This window comes from Canis lupus, chromosome 7 (genome assembly GCF_011100685.1).
Source record: "Canis lupus familiaris isolate Mischka breed German Shepherd chromosome 7, alternate assembly UU_Cfam_GSD_1.0, whole genome shotgun sequence".
Classification (NCBI taxonomy): Eukaryota; Metazoa; Chordata; class Mammalia; order Carnivora; family Canidae; genus Canis; species Canis lupus.
In genome coordinates this window covers 24,092,432-24,109,772 of record NC_049228.1, presented here as the reverse complement: position 1 = coordinate 24,109,772, position 17,341 = coordinate 24,092,432, and the positions used below count along the sequence as shown (strand labels likewise).

At 47.4% G+C, this 17,341-nt stretch overlaps 1 protein-coding gene across 3 annotated transcripts in view; it reads right to left on the bottom strand.

Annotated features, from left to right (window-relative positions):
- The window catches only part of KIAA0040 (uncharacterized protein KIAA0040 homolog), a 36,862-nt gene extending 24,181 nt beyond the window's left edge, over positions 1–12,681 (bottom strand). The window contains exon 1 of one of the 3 annotated variants that reach the window (XM_038542434.1): positions 12,483–12,681. The gene's annotated coding sequence lies outside the window, so the exon portion shown is untranslated. Of the gene's footprint in view, positions 1–12,157; positions 12,353–12,482 lie in introns of those variants that run through there. The other 2 variants (XM_038542432.1, XM_038542433.1) reach the window with 2 other exon arrangements.
- Between the last annotated feature and the right edge of the window lie 4,660 nt (positions 12,682–17,341).

Here is a 17,341-nt window from a genome sequence, read left to right as displayed (position 1 = left end):
CTGTGCATGAGGACCTTCTCTGTTTTCTAAGGCTTTCCCAGATCATGCTGCCTCCTAAGAAGCAGAAACCTGCTAACTACCTGGCTAAGGAATCCCAAGCTGCACTAAAGATGTAGACCATGAATTCAAGGAATCTATTGTTGGGGAAATGGAGAAGCATAAGAGAAGAACCACGAAGCAGGACTAGTTAAGTGTCCAAAGCAGAAAAGCAAACGAGTGGTGTTGAAAGCAGCAAGGAGGAAGCTGTTCATTCCATGAGAGATGAAGGCAAGGCTTAAGGGACAGTGTGATTGGGGTTGGCATCTGCAGGGAGAGCAGGGTGATTCAAAACAGTGAGGATGGGAATAAAGGGATTCCAGGTGCTCAGAGAAAGGACAGCTGGCTCAGAGAAAGAATCCAATCAAGGTGGCCCAGATCTGGAGCCTTCCAGCCTCCCACTGTTACCACAGTGACACTCAAATAGGCCACCCTCCCCAGCAATTCTCCCTGCCTGGGGCTCTAACCCTGCCATTCCAGTGAGCTGTTGGACCCAAGGCAAGGGTTCCTCAGGGCTGGGGCCTTTCTCTCCAGTCCCACACCTCCTGGCCTATTATGACTTAAAAGCGCAAAGGGCAGGGCTGGGGGTGGTTGATGATGTGCTGGGCCCAGGGACGTTCACAGGATGTTTTCCATGGTTGACCCTGAGGGCAGGTTATCGTGTAAGAAAACTTGAGGAGGCTGGTGAATTTCTGCCTCCTCTTCCTACTCTAGACACACTTTATTCCTTTCTATATTCTTAAATTTGGCACTAATCCCGGTTTCAAATCTGGGGTCACAAGGGTAACAAAAGCTAGTTCCAGTTGGCACAAATTCAAAGGGATCTCTCTCTCTCTTTGTCCCTCTTTCTCTCTCTCTCCAGACACACACACACACACACACACACACACTCAGTAGTTAGTCTACCCATGTAGCACTACTTCTAAATGTTTAGCACAAGGTCTGTGGAAACCAAATGAGATTTTTGCCCAACAGGGGCAAACCTATGTCAGAGCCTGCAAACTAGAAGCCCTTGAGGTCGATGTGACCAGTGACCAGTGACCAGAGACCAGATTTTGTTTGATCTGTGGCTTCCTAGTTTCACAGCACATCTTCCCTATACCCCCACGCCACCTGTTGTGTTACTTTCTTAGGGAGGCCCGCCAGGATTGAAGGCTGCCCTTCCTCCATTCACTCACTAGCTGCCTGACCTCAGAAAGTTCTGTTTCCTCAACAGTAAAATGAGGGAAAGAATAGACCTGGTGTCATAGGACCGCTGTGGACATCAGAGGAGTTAAATAACCTGGATAATGTGGCAAAATGGTGCATGGCACAAAGTAGATGTTCAATAAATGTTAGCTTTGTCCACCAGGCCCCAGGGCTTTTGAGCTTATGATCCCTGCAATAATTCAATGGTGAGGAGCTCAAGGGTGCTGAGGAACACAGAGGTGACACGCTTAGCATGAAAAGGCACCTCTTGTAATTTCTGGCAGAGCCAATGAGGAATGTTCTGGCCTCATAGCAAAGGCTGACCTGTGTGCAGCCCCTAGTGGATAGGAGTGAGAGAAAGGGGGATTTGGTGGCTGTGGGGGCTTTCTTGGGAATCATGGCTTATATAGATATCATCATAGTTGAAAATTTCTCCCCCCGCCCCGTCCTGCCTCACCTCCCTGACAAGTGAAAGATTATCGAGTACTTCAGGCACACATGCTGTGCCATGTCTACTTTCTCACTTGACTGCAAGCTATTTGAGAGTTTTCCCTCTAGGAATCCCCCCTGCTTAGTGTTGGCACATAGTAGATGCTCAGTGTTTGTTGAATCATTAGCTAACTGACTGGTTATGATTTTGGAGGATGGAAGAGAACAGGAATTAAGACAGGTCTATGCAAAGGCTGTGCATTATCTCCTCTGCGCCAGGGCACCCATGTTCATCACTGGCTACCCCAAGCTCTCCCGTCTATATGAGTTTTGCATAAGCCTCTGCAGGGCCAGGTCACAGGGTGGTATAACAGTGAGTAAGGGACAGGCAGGGCTAGGTAGGGAGAGATAGCTAGGGGGCCACCGGATCAGGCTCAGACATTCCAAACTTGCAGAGGTGATAGGAAGCCAGAGATAAGGAAACAGATCAGCCAGTCCCAGGTGTCAAGGTGGGGTCTTGTTATAACATCTACTTGTGACCAACAAAAAAATTCCTGGACCCTAGGAATTCCCTAGAAAAGGAATGAGCCATTAAAGGTGTTACCACTAATCCTTACTCAATGGTGTTATCAGTAGAGATATTAAAAGGGTTTATTGTTTCCTGGTTAGCTTTCAATAAAAGACCAACTCTAAAATCCCCCAGTGGCAATCTAGTCTGGACCCCCCTCACTCCTGAGAGCTTTCTCTGTATCCTCACTTAATAAAACTCAATCACTTTATTCGCCCTCCTATGTCTGCAAGATCCTTTCTTGGACTCCATGAGACAAGAACCTTGCTCTCTCACTTCAACAGGTTGGGCTGCAGGGGGTTGAGGGGTCCAGGGCTGGGGCCAGTGCAAACAAGAACATTTTGCAATGGGTGTGCTTTCACAGTTGGGGCAGCACCCAAAGCGGCAGTTTAGGGCTTAGGCAAGTGAGTCAGAGCCTGGAGAGCCAGCCGACCAGGGATGAAGTGGGTATCGGGGATGCTGAGAGTGGCACAGTCCCTGAGCCTGGGTGATGGGTGAAGAGATGGTGACCCCTACAAGCAGAGATCCCAGGACAGAGCCTAATCTCAAGGAAGAGGCTGTTTCTCACAGCTCTGTGTGAGAGGGGCAAGATCTGCTCCCAGATCCTCACAGGCTCCCAGGTGGAAGGTGGGATATGTACCTGCTATTTGTGTTTGTTTTTTAAATTCACCATGGCTTCTAGTATAGTGTTAAACACACAGGAAGGTTTTAAGAAATATGTGTGGAAATGCAGCCGAAGTCACATTGGGGCAGTTTCTGCCTTCTAAAGGCCTCTGGGCCTCCTAAGAATTTTTACAATTCACCTTTTGCAAAGAGGAGCTGAAGGCCACTGACTGAAGCTAAGTGATGGCAGCCAGATCTTACTGGTACCCCTGGTACCAAGGAGCAAGAATTACCAGTTGGAGAGTATAGACCTTCTCATGAAGCTACTGCTTCTTGTACCTGCTGGCTGGGGTGAAATGCCTCAGACACAGCACAGCTAGTAGCTAGGAGTCGTTGAAGCAACAATACAATCTCGAGATGAATGGAGAAATTTGGTTTCAGAAAGTGGATTATCAGTTCATTTCATTTCTTCTTTAGCATCTCATGCAACCCTAGAGCCTCTTCACCTGGCATGCCAAGATCTCCCCATAATGCCCTCTGCATGACTTGCTGCCTCTCTCCCCAGGCTTCTCCCTCCTTTTCTCCTGTTTTCTCATGTACATGGAGCCTGTATGAATACAGAGAGAACCACATAAACCCTTCTAGGCCTTTCCTCATCTTTTTCCCCTGATGCCTGGGCAATAGTTGAATTGAGAAAGCCTATGAGTTGAAGTGTAGGCTTGAGGTCTTGGGGCCATGTCACAGAGGGACAGGGGCTTGGAAGATCCCCCTGCAGAAGCACACATGTCTATTGCCCTGTGTTTAATGAGCAGCTACCATGTACCAGGCACTGCACATTGGGGATCCAATCACAGAGTGGTGGGGGCGAGTCAAATCTTACCAAGGGTCACAAAAGTTTATACATAAAATAATAGTTTGATTTTATCTCCCCAGGGAAGTCTTTTGCCTGAAACTGAGCTAAGTAGTCTTCCTCTAGTCCTGGGATCCCTTTTGTGACACCTCTCATAGCATCTATTCTGCTATATTATAACAGCCTCTTTATCCATCTGCCAAAATAGACTGTGAGCTCCTGACTCATTATTGGCAGTGGCTGCAGACTTTCTTTGCAGGAGAGGCTAATGGATAATACTCTGGAGCGAGGGGAAGAGAACTTAGCTCTTGGGAGAGACCTCAGTTTTTTCATCTGTAAAACAGGCATAACAGTTACGCTGGCCTGACCACTAAATGAGAAGAAGTAGGTGAAGTGCTTGATGCAATGCCCGGCACCATACAGACCACGCTCCAGAAATGGTGCTGTTATCTGTTGCTTCCTCCTCAGTTACACCAGGAAGAGTTTATAGTTTATCCAAATATTTTCTTTCTCAAGCATCCAAATAACTTCATCTCTAGGATAATGGGGAGCGGGATTTGATATTCCTCGTTGAAGCAAAAGATCAAAGGCAACAAATAAGAGACTAGGGATGGGAAAGAATGCTTACTTAATATGCATATTAGCATCAAGAAAGGATGTTGATAAAAATGTGGGAGAAAGGAAAAGCAGTTTGAGGTTCCTCAAAATGTTGAACATAAAATAACCATATAATTCAGCAATTTGCTCCTAGGTAGTACCCCAAATAACTGAAAACAGGTATTCAAACAAGTCCTTGTACATGCTTATTCACGGTAGCCAAAAGACAGAAACAACCCGAATGTTTCTCAACAGATGAACAGATAAACAAACTATGATGTATACACACAATGGAATATTATTCAGCCATGAAAAGCACCAACACACACTACAATGTGGATGAACCTGGAAAACATTATGTTAAGTGAAAGAAGCTGGATACAAAAGGCCACATACTGTAGGATTTCATTTCTAAGATACCTAGAATGGATAAACATATAGAGACAGGGTGCAGATTTGTGGTTGCGAGGGGCTGGGAAGAGGGAGAAATAGGGAGTAACTGTTTAATGGGCATGAGGGTTTATTTCAGAATGATGAAAATGTTTTGAAACTAAATAGAGGTAATGGTTGCACAATATTACAAGTGTACTAAGTGCCACTGGATTATTCACTTTAACATGGCTAAATCTGGGGTGTCTAGGTGGCTCAGTAGATTAGGTGTCTGGCTCTTCATTTCAGCTCAGGTAATGATCTCAGGGTCTTGAGATCAGTGCTCAGCGTAGAGCCTGCTTAAGACTCTCCCTCTCCCTCTGCCCATCCATCCTTTGCATGCTCTCTCTCTCTCTCTCTCTCTCTCAAAAAAAAAAAAATTAAGTTTATGTAATCTGAATTTCACCTTCAAAAAAATGTGGGAAGAGATAATGCAAAATTTCTTGAAAACTAATAGTGTAAATGAGAAAAATGGTATGGTTCCTATTAGTGATTATTTAAAAAGTATAAAATGGAATTGATTATTCTTTTACCATGTATTTATTAATTCATTATAACACCAAATGTTGAATGACCACACATTTCAATGGTTTTAAGTGTTTGTTATTGAAGGAATAATATTTTTAAAACCACCGAAAACTTATACCTGGAAAATGACAGTCAGGAACATCAGATCTCCTTCCCCATGTGGCACATGCTCTGTGACTGTGTCCCTTTCCCTTATCCCAGACGGGGGGGGGGGGGGGGGGGGGGGGGAGATGCGGTGTCTCTGTCTGGAAGTGAGATATTCTTTCCACAGCCTGCTGTGAAAGTCTGTACCATCCATCCATTGAAAACACAGTAAAAAATCAGCTTTTCGGGGCATCTGGGTGGCTCAGTCGTTGAGTGTCTGCCTTTGGCTCAGGTTGTGATCCCAGGGTCATGGGATTGAGTCCCATATCAGGTTCCCCGAGGGGAGCCTGCTTCTCCCTCTGCCTATGTCTCTGCCTCTCTCTGTGTCTCTCATGAATAAATAAAGAAAATCTTTTTAAAAAATCAGCTTTTCCTCAGAGGGGCCGATAATATCCTCGTGCAAATCTGCCAAGAGCATGGTAGTTGGACATCACCAAGTATCCGAAGGCACTCGGCACATCATTGTCTTTTTTCTGAACCGGAGAAGGTGTGGTGCCCAATATCCTGCAGGGCAGGAACTGAGTTTCTAATTTGGAAAGCAGGAGAGCTCTGAGCAGGTCATGTCTGGATGGTATGGTGTGCAAATGTGCTCCCCTCTCCCAGAGGAAGTTTCATTATGGCATCGTGTGGGTCACCCATGTAATGAGCCTGGAGGTTTTAATCTAGACCACTGCTCTGCTGTGCTAGCAATTGCTTCTCAGCAGATTGTGAGCCTGGTGTGGGAGGGAAAGTTTCAGGTCAGGAGTGGAAGGCAGAGAAAAAGGGGAGAGTGCACACCTCAGTCATTTACAAGAAACGGGCTTGACAGATGGGATAAGTGTGCAGGGCTGGCCGTGAAAGTGGTACATTCCCTTCCAGCGTTGCTACTTTTCAGTCACATGACATTGAACAAACAACTGTGATGTGCTCAGAAAGCAACCTGGAGGGTGGTGGTGGTGGTGGTGGGGTGGCAATGGGCAGCATGGCCATCAAACTGCATGCCTCAAATTCTTAGCACCGCTCTTCAATAAATGGCTATTGAGGGCCTAGCACGCACACTAAAGATTTGAGGGAACCAACAAAGGTTGGATAAACATTTGTTCTCTCCCAGTCCCAAATCATCAGGAAGGTCACTTTGCCCTATGCTAGTTCCTGGGTGATTGTAGGCCACTGTGCACGGGTGGCCTGATGGAGCCCTGGGGCTAGGGCCAGGGCTTTTACAGCAGAGGGGCTTCTGAAAGCCCATAATCTGTCCCACCCATAGAGCTGCAGAAGATTCTGGGATTAGAAACCATGACCAGAAGGACAGAGACTCAGGATCTCACTTGGGTTGGGGAGAGAAAAGCAAGCTCCTGACTTGCATTGAAGCATTCCCTCCCTCTGCTTATGGGGCCATGGTCCCATGTCATGTGGGTTAAGACACAGTAGGTCCACTGGGTGCCATTCTGTGCCCATAACACTATAGCTAATGGAACTTCACAATTTCCACTGCTTCTTTCACTGAACTTCACCCTCAGCCTCTGCACCCATCTCTAAATGTCTGTACCTTCTCAGGACAATTTTTTCCCTCTCTTCTGCCAATTTTATTTTATGACTTCCTTGGAAAACTAAAGAAGTTGCTGATGGGCTTTCCTTAAGCCTATCCAGCTTGAAAGCTGGAGTGTATTTGAGGAGAATAAAAGCCAACTGAAAAACATCCTAAGGGGAAGAAATTGTTGACAGTTAAAGAGCAAAGGCAAGTCTGCAATGGCTTACAAACACAATCTTCAATTTTGACCAAAAAATACAGCAAATGATTAGGTTTTCTTTCATTTCTTAGCAGTAAACTTCATAGAGCCGCTCACTTACGACCGTGGGAGCAAGTCTCTTGCCAGGGGCTGGGATTTGGTTTGGACACAGCCATGGCCTCTTGGGAGTTGCCCTGAGAAAGAAATCTGGTGTTTGTGTGAGGTTCGTTTTGGAACCCAGCTCCTTGGAGGCCTGCTCACGTCCCCAGGTGGTGCTCTGCTCAGATGGCTCGGGCCAATGTGGGCAGAGAAGTCAGAAACCTGAGCCAGTCTGTGGCCCTGGGGATTGCCCTTCAAAGAATTGGCTGTTGATTTTCCTCTTGGTGCATGGAGAGGGGAAAAGTCTACCTGTCACTGTTTTCTCTCTCTGATAATGCCTGTGATGAGTCTCATGAGCGCCCCCTATTCACCTGCAGCCTTTCTCATGGAATGGCAAAGTGTGAATCAGGATTTGATGTTTAATGCTGACTTGTCCCCTGGTCTTGAAACCACCTTCATGACAAGTTTCATAAAACACTAAAGGGTTTTGGTTAATTACAGCATACAGTGCTGTCATCTCCCATTTTGAGGAGTTATTTAGGAATTTTTATTTTTTGAAGAGTTTATTTGAGAGAGAGAGAGACAGAGAGACAGAGACAGAGAGAGACAGAGAAGAGCCAGTGGAAGAGGGAAGAAGAGGAAGGGAGACGGAGGAGGAGGGAGGGAGAGGGAGAGGGAAAGGGAGAGAATCTCAAGCAGACTCTGTACTGAGCACAGAACTTGACCTGGGGCTCAATCTCACAACCCTGAGATCATGACCTGAGCTGAAACCAAGAGTCAGATGCTAAACCGAATGAATCACCCAGATGTCCCGGTATTTGGGAACTTTTGGGAAGTTTAAGGACAGAAGGAGGAAACAGAAGGGATGAGTATGGTATGGAGGTTGCCTTGAAGAGGACACCTGTCTTCTCCTTCTCTGGGATATGTGCTCCTGGTTTTCTCTGGAGGCCACTCAGGGATGCACTCATTTTGCACCTTTGCCAGCATCTGAGTGCCTGTGTGTGTCCTCCTATAAGCAGCACAGAAGGTCCGGGTGATAGAAACTCTAAAGAATGTCCACTATTCCTGAATGGAGAGAGACAGAGCTTGGGTTCTGGTCCGTCCCTTACTCAGCTGTTGAGCCAGGGACACACTTTACCTCCCTGAACATTAGTTTGCTCATCTGTGAAGTGAGGGGTGGAGCTGGCTCATTTCTAAGTGTTTTTCCATTTGAAATCTTTGAGCCTGTGGTTATTTCCTTTCGCACATCAACAGCCAGCCCTTATCAGATGTCTGTTTAATCAAAAGTTTGGGTATCGGCATAAAATTTGAGCTCCACAGGGGTTACACTATGTCAGGCTTCCTTGGTTGGGACAGAAGAAGACTACAGATATACTCAAGCCATCAACTGATGCTCAGATTCAGGGCCAGTGCTGTTTTAACCAGCACCTTGGTGATGACTAGGTAAAAAAGCATCCTCTCTGAGTGGACTCCGGGCAACTGGAGTGGATCCATGGCCTGACAAGTGGAATACTGGCTGCTTTCAGCCACAAACTCCCAGAAGTCCTTGTGTTGTGCAAGACCTGCATACATATTAGGAGAGCATTCACTTCTTTGGGCTCTGACTACTGTAGGTAAAGAGTAAAAGGGGAAGTGGCCAGAATAGGTGCATACCATTGATATGACGGAAGGAGACTTTTATAATTGCTGCCTTAAAATATTTCATACAGTTAAAAAGCTACAAATCCATACCTAAGATACTTCCCAGATCCTACATGTACACAGTCTGAGTTGGTAGCTTCAAGAGGGAAGATTAATAGTAAGAATAAAACAGCTTATGTTTTTATAGAAACTTACAATTTATATAGCACATCAAATGTATTTTTTTTTCAATTTGGTTCTAACTATTGCCCTGGTGAGTAATGATTATCTCCATTTGACATGTAAGGGAGATGAAGCTAAGAGATTCAAAGACTTGTCCAAGGGCAGCTAATAAGTGATCAAGGCAAGAATTAAACCCATGTGTGTCTAGTTCCAGGTTCAAAGTTCTTTCCTTTCCACACTGGGCCACATAATTTCCTGATCTGTCCATGGCAGCTAGACCTAAGGTACTCTTTTCTAAGGGTTTAGGATTAGTCTGAGAAACGCATCCTTCTTGTTTAACAGGTACAACCACTAGACTTGGGGTATGAGTTCTCAAAAGGTTTTGTCAGATCTAACAGTTGAACTAAAGTATTCATTTCTCATATGGTGAAATAATTCCTGGGGATTCACTTGTTTGGTTAAAGGCATCTGTACTACCTGTGTGCCATTAGCACAGGATTCTGTCCAATATTTTAAGTATCACCCTCAAGGCATCCTAGGAAGGCCTTGGAAGTCTAGAGAGAGTCACCAGGGAGTCCCCATATGGTATGAAAATAATATCTCTAGGCCAATCAGTATTGGCCGAATCCAAGATTCTTCGGTGTTATCACAGTCTCACTAATAGTCTTATTAACAGGTTCCCTTAGCCACCTTCAACGCTGCCTTCATGTATACCATTTGGGATAGTTAAATTGGAGCTGCCTCCATCTCTCTTTGAACTCCAGACCTGAACACACACTACCTACCATGTCTGTCCACCTGGGCATCTCCTGGCACATCTAATCTAAATATGTGTAAAGTGTTAATTGATGTCTTTACCCACAATTCACTTCAAAGCCCACTGCTCCTTTAGTTCATATGATTTCCATTCTGGACATCGCAGTGTATGCCCCCATCCCCAGCTCCACACCTTATAATCATCCGCTGTTCCACTCGCTCACTCCTCCCTTACTGCATTCACTTGGTCAGGAGATATCCTTTGTCTCTACTTCCTAAACACCACTAACATCCATTCCCTTTCCTTTATTCCCACTGTCATGATCTTGGTTGAGGCCCTTCTTATCTCTGCTTTCCACCTCTCCAAGCCAGCTTCCAATTGGCCATTAGTTCTCTCTCCAAACACAAATCTGACTACACTCTTTCTCTGCTTAAACACCAAGGATGACCTCCTTAGTCTAGGACTGCTCCCCCCCATTACTTGCAGTTCTCCCGCTGTGTCCTTGATTTTGCATATACTCTTTCCTCTGCCTGAAATACCCTTTCCCTGATCGTTTCCTAATCATTTCCAACACCTTGCTCATCCATCACTTCTGCAGTGTTGACTTCCAAATAATTCCTGGGAGAGTTGTTTATCACTTTCTCCTTTGGATCATTTCAGTGTCCCATAGCTACTGCAACTATAATGTGTATTATTTTTTAAAAAGATTTATTTCTTTATTTTAAAGGGAGGCAGGCAGAGAGGGTCCTAGAGCAGACTCTCCACTGAGCATGGAGCCCAGAGTGGGATTCTATCCCAGGACCCTGAGATCATGACCTGAGCCGAAATCAGGAGCCTGCCCCTAAACCGACTGAAGTACCCAGGTGCCCCAACTATAATGTGTATTATTCTGAACTATAGTTTGTTTCTGCATCTTGTGTTGTTCACCAGATTGTGGGTACACAAAAGCAGAAACTATCTCATTATCTTTGGATTCCAAGGACCTGGCATGCTGCCTGGCACACAGTAGGTACAGTAACTACTGTATAAATTGATGAAGTCAGTAACTTAGCGGGTTGAGTGTTTATTATTCACTTGAGTTTAGTATTCAGAGAAAAGGGCAGCAGTCATTCTCTCTTTATTCTACAGACTAAATATTGACAAAGTATGGAGATTGGAGAAACATTTGTTTTGTCCTGCATTTCTTTCCTAGATTGTATCTCGGGTGGGAATGGGGAGCCAGAATTTCAGAGGAAATGAAGGACTCAATCAGATTTCCCTGCACAGCTGCCTTGCTAGCCCAGCACTGGACAAAGCAAAGGGACATCAGAGGAGGAGGTTGATGGAAGACCCTTACTAAATTCTTTGGGTAGAACTTGATGGACGACACATCAATGGCACTTTTCAGACCTGTTCCTTATAACTCAAGGCTCTCCCATTATTCATCCGGACTTCAAAATGAGAGAGTTCCTTAAAGTTAGCTTCAGATTCTTACAAGCTTTAGCTGAGTGAATGAAATGCAACAGCTTTGAAGGAAGGCACTTCTCAAGTGTACTATCCTTCCCTTTCCTCATTCAACAGAATCCGTGGAGCAGTCCTGCAAGGTATCGAGCATGCTGGCTGCCAGCATTCTCTGTGAAATTAGGGCAGTGCTCCTCTGGGTTGGTTTCCCTTTCGGTTAGGCGGGACAAGTGTTCCTACTAGCTAACGTATATGGTTTAACTCGATTATTACACAATGTATTCTGGGAAGCTCTTAAAAATACTAGGGCCACAGGTCTTTTTGTGTCCTCAACCTTCATGGTTGAGCTGGGGGGCTGGGGGTGGGGCCATTTAGAGGCTCAAAGAAATTAGGAAGCAATCTGTGTCACAGCGAATCCCTCGGAGGCTCAGAGACTAGCAGACAGGTTCCCATTCCACCTCTGGCTCCCGGCCATATTTTCGTTTTGGCTGGCTTCTTAGCCCCGTTGAAAATTTGGCTTCACTTAGAGTAATTAAGAAACATCTAGGACTGAGATGCCTTTTTTCACAGCGGGTCTCAGGCCTTGACTCTTCCAGCAGAACGTCCCACTGTCCCAAAGCTCCTACCGGCAGCTTTGTCGACTGGGCTCCGAGAGCACCCCACCCCAGCTCCCCCACCCCCAACGCATGTGGGCTCAGCCCAGAAGCAGATGTCAGCCTGCTGAGAATCCTTGCAAAGCAGGGAAACCCACCAGAACCAAAGTTGGGAAGGGCCAAGAGGCTATTTAGAAACGGTCCTTAAATCTCACTTCTCTCTGGGGCTGGTCAATCCTTCTAAAGAACGAAGTGAGCTGGAAGTTCCCTTCTGAACTAGAGGGCAACTTACACACACACACACACACACACACACACACACAGGCGCGCGCGCGGCTTAAGCGTGTAGGAGAACACGCACACAGCTTAACATGTATTAACACGCACCTTAAGATCTTGCTCACACGCGCACACGTCGCCTTGAGACTCACCTTTCCAGGCCAGCGGGAGGCTTCCTGCGGGCGCGGTGGCGCAGGGGGCTCCCGCGCGAGGCCAGGCGGACGGAGGCGGGTCCCGGGGGCGGGGGTGAGGTCAAGGTCTCCGCGCCGAGGCCCGCCCCCACCCCGCGCGCGGAGCCAGGTGCCGGCTGGAGGGCTCGGCGGGGGCTCACCCGGGGCTCGGCGGGGGCTCAGCGGGGGCTCAGCGGGGGCTCGGCGGGGGCTCGGCGGGGGCTCGGCGGGGGCTCAGCGGGGGCTCAGCGGGCGCCGCGTACCTGCCGCTCGCCTGCAGGAGGGCACCCTCTGCGCTCTCGGCCCTCCCGCCGGCCGACGCCTCGCATTTTTGAGGTTTCACTCCAACTCCGTCCTGCCCCTGATGTCAGAGACACAACTTCCTGAATCAGACTCGCCCTCTCCGCCGCCGCCCGGCTCGGCCCCAGCTCCCCTCCCGGGCGCGCAGACCGCGGGCGCCCTTGGACTCGGCCGCCCGGCCTGACCCGCCCCCGCGGATGCCCCGTCGGGGACAGAACACGCCCCCCGCGGGACCCGGCGCTCCCCCCCCACCGCGCCGGGCTGCCCCCCCCCCCCACCCGCAATTCCACAGCCGCCCGAAGTTCCGGGGACCTGGCACAACTCGGAGGGAAGCTGACTTAGGTGAAGACCGCCCAGGGTTGCCTAAGAGAGCAGCTTCTTGGAAGGCGGGTGGGAGGCAGCCGGGAGCGAGGCCTGGGGCACACGGGGGAAGGCTCCCGAGCCTTATCTGGACAACAAAACAGCCAGCCGCCCTGGCTCCCCGCTGGGTGCCTAGGGGGGTGCACGCAGCCTTTGTGCGGTTCCCTGAGGCTTGAAGGAAAACCCCTCCACCGCGGGGAGCTGTCAGAGCAGAGGTGGAGGGGGAAACTGCCTGCAGAAAGTTCTCCGAGGTTCTTCTCTGTCATCCCCACTTGCCCTCCACTCACTTTTTATTCTGATTTCTGTGGGTCCGGTTTCGGGCACCTGGAACTCTAGAAAAATGAAAGGGCCCTGTGCCAGTGTTGGGTGCAGGACTCCAGACAGGAAGCTTCTGATGACCCACGGCAGGGAGCTTGTTCAGTGTCTCCAAGGTGACTGGGGGCAGAGGAGGGGAGGGGAGTGTGATGCCAGGACTTAGCCCTGGAGGGGCCTCCTCAGAGTCATCTGGGCAATCCTTTCCGGCCTGGGATGCTGCCTTTTTGACCTCAATAGCCAGGTGCCCAGGGACCAGGTGCCAGGTGTCAGGTGCCGAGCCGGGGCTCACCCTCCTCTGCGTGTGGGGATTAAAATGACTGTTGCAGTCAACTATTTCCACTGAGAAACAAGAGATCCCTTTCTGTTAGTGCCGGAGAAACCAAATGGCCCGGAGTTGAAAGGCCAAAGAGAAAAACCCAGCTCTTCAGTCAGAAATGCCAAGAATGTAAGGAAAGAAAAAAAATTTTTTTTTCTTCCAATGGAGGGAGATTGGATGAGACTCTTTTCCTAGAAGTCCAGGTGGGATAAACTCAGTTTGGATCTGAACAACAAGGGAGAAAGCAGGTTCTAGAAGCAAGTAGGCTAACGAGTAGTCCCAGCAGAAATGGGAAGATTGGGCTTGCAAGGTTGCTTGGACGTGTCCAAACTGAAGGGCTTCCCTCAGTGGATACATTTACCACGCTGGTCGAAAGCTCCATCTGTAATCATACTTTGAGCCTGCAACTGTCAGCCAGAATAGACTCAGAGGGCATTGAGGAAGCCAGGCAGGGATGGCAGGGTGGCTGGCAGCGAGGCCTTGAATGCCAGCCAAAGGATTGGGAATGGATATTTCCTTCTATCTTAAGGAAGGACCCAAGATACCACACCATGTGCTTTATACAGATCATTGAATCACAACACATTTATGAGATGTAGTATTCTCCCCGTTTTATGAGGAAACTGGTTCAGAGAAGTGAACAACTTCCTCAGAGTCATAGAACTAATAATCCAGATTTGAGTTCCAGTGTTTCCGAATCCCCGGTTCCTCCTTTTACTACTATACCATTAAGTGGAGGAGGAAATCACCTTCTGGAAAGGAATTCCATGCTTGAACAAGGGTAATGTTCAGGTCTGCCATGAGTCCTAGTGAGGGGAGCCTGCAGAAAATACTTTTCTCGAAATCTAGAGCAACACTGTGGAATGGCTATGGCCTAAGAGACATTTATTTAGGGTTGCCTTTAAGAGGAAACAGGAAGAAACCAAACCAGAGGAATGGAGACCACTGACTTGAGCTGAGGGCTTCATGGACATGGTTTTACATGGTAGAAAGAAAATCAGAGTCCTGTCCATGAGGTGGTATCACTGTGATGTCTCAGTTAAGCAAGGAAAACCAATAGCTTAAAAAAAAAAAAAGAAAGAAAGAAAAGAAGAAAGAAAGAAAGAAAGAAAGAAAGAAAGAAAGAAAGAAAGAAAGAAAGAAAGAAAGAAAACCAACGGCTTTTGTGGCACAGAAATCAGTGACTCATGGGTGAGCAAGATGGTGGATTGGTTCATCCTTGGTAGCCAAGGTTGCAAGGTCTGTTGAGGGGTTAACACTACTAGGAAGATGCAATTACAGCACAAGAAAATGAGTGGGCATCTGGCCAGATGTTCTCATCTTGGCTGGATGATGCATCCCTTACTAAAAAGCAGGTTAGAACACCCACCTACTATTTTATTCTCATTGCAGTTAAATCCTAACTTTGATGACCTCATAAGTGGCTCCGGGCAACCACAGTACTATTACATTTTGCTTAATCCTCATTATTTCTCATGTTCTCAGTAAAGGTATTTGAAGGTGGTCAAGGGGTTCATGGGCTCTAAATGGAGATAAACAGAGCATTAACATCTAATTAAAAAAAAAAAAAAGAAGCCAAAATAAGCAGATATGTGAACTGAGACTGGAAATTTGAGTGATCATCCCCTACTAATTTTAGCACCTGGTTTCACATCAGTATGTTGGGGACAAAAGGCTCCCCTCTCAGTGTCATGAAAATCAATGGGGTATTTAGTCCATAAGCAGAGCCCTTTATGAAGGTGGGGATTTACTAGACTTGCTTTTCTTTCTTGGCAATGCCCTGTTTGAGCCAGGTTGCCCTTCACTACTGGCCAGCATTGAACCACCTGGGGCTACCTGAGGACAATTTCCCATCAGTTTGCAAATGTCCTGAGTCTAGAAGCCACGTGGAAGATAATGTATTTGCGCCCAGGAAAGTGCTGCGGCCAAATGGGCATATTCTTCAGGTATGCAAAATATTAACTTGAGAATCTTACCTTACTGTCACCTAAAGCTGTCATGTATTCTTACCTGTGGCACTTGGGTGAGGATCTAGAGGCATAAATAGGGCTCCAGAGAGTCACTGAACCACAGCCTGGATGCTCTGAGGAATAGAGCATCGAAAGTCAGAAGGGCTTTTGGCAAGGCACAGGCTGTTAGGAGGGAATGATCCGCCTCTAAATGCTGTGGATAAGATGAGCACAGACTTGTTCACCAGATCCTGAAATATAGCAGCATCTTGGAACAGTGGGAGAGGCAAGTTCAAGACAAGTCAGCGGAAATACTATACCACACAGCACGTAATGAATCTGCGGAATGGATTATCTCCCAAAGGGGGCACAAGATGGCAACATAAATGGATTCCAGAAGTGTTTGGACATCCGAGTGCATGGCAGAGCCATAAAGGAGAGCCTCAGGAAGCTAAGATCTACTCCACGTGGCTGGGAGTTCAGGGCACCCGGCAAGGCCTTACACTGTGTATATGGGGTCTTTGTGGACAGCAGTCTTGGCCCCATAGAGCTTGGATTTGAGCCAGTTGGCAGTGCCAATGCTTCCTGTCCACTTCTCTAGTCTCCGGGGCCTTTGCCTCATGAAGGCGGCAAAGCCTTGTGCTTTTCACCTTAGCCAAGTATTTTCTGCAGATACTGTCTTTTATTTTTAGTCTCGTGCACATTCAGTTTTAGCAGGTTATCTAAAAACCAGCAAGTTCTCCAGCTTAATTATAGCAATTCTAAGAAAGCATTTCCTCTGCTCCCCACCAGCTTCCCTTACAGCCCTTTTCAAAGGCATTGCTTTTTCATTTTGGCTTTGGACTTCTAAACAGATTTGGAGAGCCCGTTTTCATACCAGTTATTATATTTACCTCTTGTGATTAGATTTCTGTTCAGACCTTCCCTTCTACACTGTTGAAATCTGACATAAATTACTCTAATTATGAAAGCTCCTCTAAAAAGAGCAGTGACAATATACTCTTCTTGAGAACTCTTTTTAATGCAACATCCAAAACGCCTTCAATTGCTGCATCTGGGATGCCAGGAAAAACGTTACTTTTATGGCTGTAGCTCCAAATCTTGGCATGGGGGCAAGCTTAGGAAATTATTGGATGTCTCCTTTGATAGTCCACATGTCTCCCCATGCATACATGTCCCAGGGCTGCATGTGCCTTGTGCTTTCTTTAGCATTCCTGCAGATTCTAGAGCTAGAGCACCTTGCCCTACTCCTTCCATTAGTGGGGCTGATGAGGTGGGGGGCAAGCACTGGCTTGGAAAGCCCTTTGTTTATACCTCTGGGGGATGAAGGGGATCCGTTTCCATTTTCTGTTCTGGTGCACAGCCCCCGCCGCCGCCCCCCCCCCCCCCAAGTTGTGTCTTGGAAGCTATTTTCACAGTGACTGGCTGTTGTGAACTGGCCTGCACTACCGTTCAGCACTCTTTGCTGGGATTCAGCATTGGCTTTGTTTGAATGTAAGCAACAGGCCTCTGGATTCCATTTTTCTGGCAGGGGTCTCAGGGCCAGAGGAGAGCCTCATAGAGTTCTCATTTTGCCTGTCTTTGTAGTTCCCCTTGTCTTCTGCTCTTCTCTTGGGGACAGGTTTATGTATCGATTTATTGAGTGGGCCCATTGTGCAGGTTTCATATAGCGTTTGCATGGACGAGATAAAACATTTCTTGCCACTTTGTCAGTGAGACGTCTGGGAAACCCCAGCCTGCCCTGCCCAGCACATTCATCCTGGCAGAAGTTTTTGTGAAGGCTGAGATTGTTTATTCCTTGTGCCTTTGAAGTTTGCTTCCTTAACTCCTTCAGTGACTCAGAACCTCAATGTTGCTAAACTTCCTCTCCCTAGGCTGGCTC